At 45.3% G+C, this 3847-nt stretch overlaps 1 pseudogene; it reads right to left on the bottom strand.

Annotated features, from left to right (window-relative positions):
• Positions 1-1506: 1506 nt before the first annotated feature.
• LOC102847840 lies at positions 1507-2143 on the bottom strand (annotated as a pseudogene).
• Between the last annotated feature and the right edge of the window lie 1704 nt (positions 2144-3847).

Below are 3847 nucleotides of genomic sequence, written 5' to 3'. Positions count from 1 at the left end.
TTATCAGAAGAACACTCTAAAATGAATATGTGATTAAGTAGTATATTTAGGACAACAGCCCAGAGATACATCATTGAAAGGAAGACTGAGGCAGGAGGAGGTAGTTAATTGTGCAACAATGAATGAATATTTAAAAAAAAAAAAGAGAACTGGGCAGGAGGAAAGGGTAAAATGTGCAGCAATGAATGAATGAAAATCTAACTTCTCTGTAAATGTTCATTGAAATCACAATTAAAATAATTTTTCTTTTTTAAAGATCACTCTGTGCCCTGCAGTGGATAGCAGATGGGAGAGGCCTAATGAGAGGTTAAGGCTGTGGAATGTGATTTTGGGGGTTGAGTGGGGAGAAGGAATCAGTGAAGTTTGGTGCTATGTTGTGCTGGTGTATATGAGGCTGCGACAGGAGGGGATGAAGGTGATAATTGAGGTGCTGGTTTGGGCAGTTCAGTAATAGGGATGGTGGGAGAGTACCTAAGGAGGATGGTTTGAGGGGATGATGTTGAGTCTGGTCCTGGTGTTGTTGAGTATGAGGTACCTGTGGGCTTTGTGAGGCTATCAGGTAAACACTGTGTTGGGCTCTGGGAATTAGAGGTAAGTCCCATCTGGAGGGTTGTTTTATAAGTTTCCAGGCTCTTATTAGGGAGGGTGTTAAGGTGCTTTGGAAATGTATAGCCAGCGAATGACTCTCAGCATCCCCTGGCTTTCCCCTCCCACCATCAGAAGGTACTTTGCTTTCTGGGATCAGATTTGGCAGGTTAGGGAGGCCTGAACAGCCCAGTCGAGGCCTTCTGATTGACTGATTTCTGCTGGCAGCTGTTCAGCTGAGGGTACTCATTCACAACAAGATCATGCTGGGTTTGGGGGTTTCTGGACTCTCCCCTTTGTCTTCACTAGCTGCTTACAGAGCCCAGAGCAACTAGAGCCACTGCTACCTTTGGGCATTTCCTTCTACATCTTGGGACACTTTGTGTATATGGCAAGAGTGTAGGGTGAGCCAAAGAGCAAGTTCTAAGGGCCCCAATGCCCACTGAGTGCTCTTGGCTTCCGTTGTGAGTCTCCCTGCTTTTCTATCAGCAACTCCTGCAAAGTCTACAGTTAAAAAAAAAATCATCCATGTTTATTAAGCATTTGTCATATTTTATCATACATAAAAGCCCCATCAGCCACCAGGTGCATCCTATCAACAGTCTTCTCATGAAATCCAGAACTCAAGGACTCAGCTTCCCCAGGGATTGGACCCTGGATGAGTGTTTTGAACCCCATGTTCACCTTCCTCACAGCTTCAGGAGGACACATTATCTGTTTTCCTGGGTGATTTGCTCATCCTATATTCTTGTCTTGATCCTTGTCACATCCCCTCCTGTGTCTGCTTGATCTAACTTGGACTTAATTTGGACAGAAGTCTCCACTGGTGGGTGCTCACCATGAGAGAGGGCATTTGGTAAGCATGTGTCAGGTTGTCAACTCTGTCTTTGATGTTTCCTGTACCTGGAGCACACGTTTTCCTTATACTTCTAATGTGAAGTAGACGACTTCACATAAGTTAAGCAGAGTACAAAGGACAGCTGTGCCCACCATGAAGTAGGTGAAGATTTTCTTCTTTGTGGGTTGGGCAATGAAGCAGTTCACAGTGTGGGGTAGGGATCCACAGAGCAGGCCACCATGTAGGGCATGTCGAAGTTCTTGTAGATGTGGTAGAAGATGTAGAGGAAGCTGACATTGTTGGTGGCCTTGAAGATAGACTCAGCAAATATGTCCACTAGAGGCCTCCTCGCTTCTTGCCTGCATTGTCATACAGGGAGTGGGTGTTCGGTCCAAGCTTCAGGCAGTTGCGCCGCTCTCGTTCCTGCCTGTAGGCCACGTGCATGACCACCAGCAGCGAGGGGCAGGTGACCAGGATGAGCTGCAGGGCCTAGAGACGCACATGGGACATGGGGAAGGTCACATCATAGCAGCTATTGAGACAGCCTGGCTGCTTGGTGTCACAGACGAAGTCCTTCTGGTCATCAGCCCACACATCTTCAGCTTCCACCACGTACACCAGCACTCGGAAGATGAACAGCACTGACAACCAGATATGACCCAATGCTGTTGGGTACTTGTTCACACCACTCAGAAGGCCTTGCAGAAATTCCCAATTCATGCTAATAGTGTCTCTGGGTTCTATGTGGACGGGTTTGTGCCACTGCTATAGTCACTCAGATATGGGGGGACCTACACCCAGGGAAATCAGCAAGTGGGCATCCCTTCTTGATGGTCAACTTACAAGACCCTCTTACAGGCACTATGCTCTTGTGTCCTCACTGATGATGACTTGGCAAGGGAGGGATTGCCATTATTCTTCATTTATACTGTAGTAAACCAAGTCATGGAATGAGGAGGCATCCGCACAACCCCAGCACTGACTATTGATTTTTCGGTTCCAAAATGATGATCTCTTTTATTCTATAAGCAGCTAAATATGAATGATAGTCATACTGCGAAGAGAAGCCAATTAATCTTTTATATACTGAATTTCCACTCTGTTGGCTATATAATTTTTAAAGAAATTGTAAGAAAGTGATGATTGGATGATCAGCTCTCCCACCAGCTGCAAGGATGAGCTGGGTCACCAGGTGAGGGAAATAGAAAGCTTATCAACTCTCAGACTCATCTAACTTTTCTGAGCATCAGGGGAGCCAGCCCTAATTTGAGCATATTCATATAAGCCTGTTTGGTAGAACATGAACAGCCTTCATCCTCCACTCCTCCTCGCTTTACCAAGGATGTTTCCAACCCTGCACTTCCTCCCACACCAAACAGGATCCTTGGAGTTTTGGTACTTTCCTAGTCCCTTGACCAAATCCTTACTCTATTGTATTTATACTGGGATCCTGAGGCTGAGTGGGCTGACCACTCAATCTGTGTTTCTGCTATAATCACGCAGAACTGAGGACAACTATGCTCAGGGAAGCTGCAAGTGAACTTCCCTGAAATTCCTAGTATTCTAGGTTTAGGGGGTTAGTGGGAAAGAGCTTGACATATCTTTCCTCTCACCATTAAATTTCTCTCTTGTGAACCAGCCTCTTCCATTTGCTCAGCCAGTTTGTTGGCTGCTCCCTCCCTTATTTCTACTCTGTTCCTTCCTGTGTACTCCATTCTCCAGCCTTTATCTACCTCTATCTAGATTTTTTCCAGGTTTCATCTCTTGTTCTTCCCATGCCCCACCTTGTTGTCTCAGCCCTGTGTTTCTTGACACTGTTCCCTGGGAAACTTTCTGCGCCCCATCTCTGAGTACCTTCTTTTCCAGTAGCAGAATATGCCACTTGAATTCTTAAATGTTGTTACCTTCTGTGATACTCTATATCAAATTCATCTTTGCCTCCCTAACATCCTCATTAATTATTATTTTTTTCATAATTGACTCCTAGCTGACTTCTAGTTCCATTGTGTGATCTCTGGCTATAAATCTCATGGGAGGATATAGGCAGTCATTCTTCAGAGATACTGCTGGTGGATTTGAAGTATCAGAGAGGCACCGTCATAGAATTAGCAATTCAACTGGTACAGCGGCCCATTTGGGATTGGTGCTGCTGACCCAAAGGTAGCACCTCTCTAATAGTTGGAATCCACCAGTGGTTGCTTGGAAGAAAGATGGAAAATCTCAACCCTTATGTTTTACTGCCTTCTAAATCCTGCTTCAGGCTCAGCAATGAGTTTCACCTCAATGGTGTGAGTTCCCAGGATCCAGTATCCAATCTAGTTAGTGCACATCCTAAATGGGTGTTAACTTCAACTGAAATCACATTTCCTTTTCATCCTTCCTCGTCCTTGTCTGGTCCTCTGTCCTCCCTTTGTTGTTGTTGTT

Source organism: Elephantulus edwardii, unplaced genomic scaffold (assembly GCF_000299155.1).
Source record: "Elephantulus edwardii isolate Elephantulus edwardi_28Jun2011 unplaced genomic scaffold, EleEdw1.0 scaffold00049, whole genome shotgun sequence".
Lineage (NCBI taxonomy): Eukaryota > Metazoa > Chordata > Mammalia > Macroscelidea > Macroscelididae > Elephantulus > Elephantulus edwardii.
The sequence above is the reverse complement of the archived record's forward strand: the minus strand, read 5'-3'. Positions and strand labels throughout refer to the sequence as shown.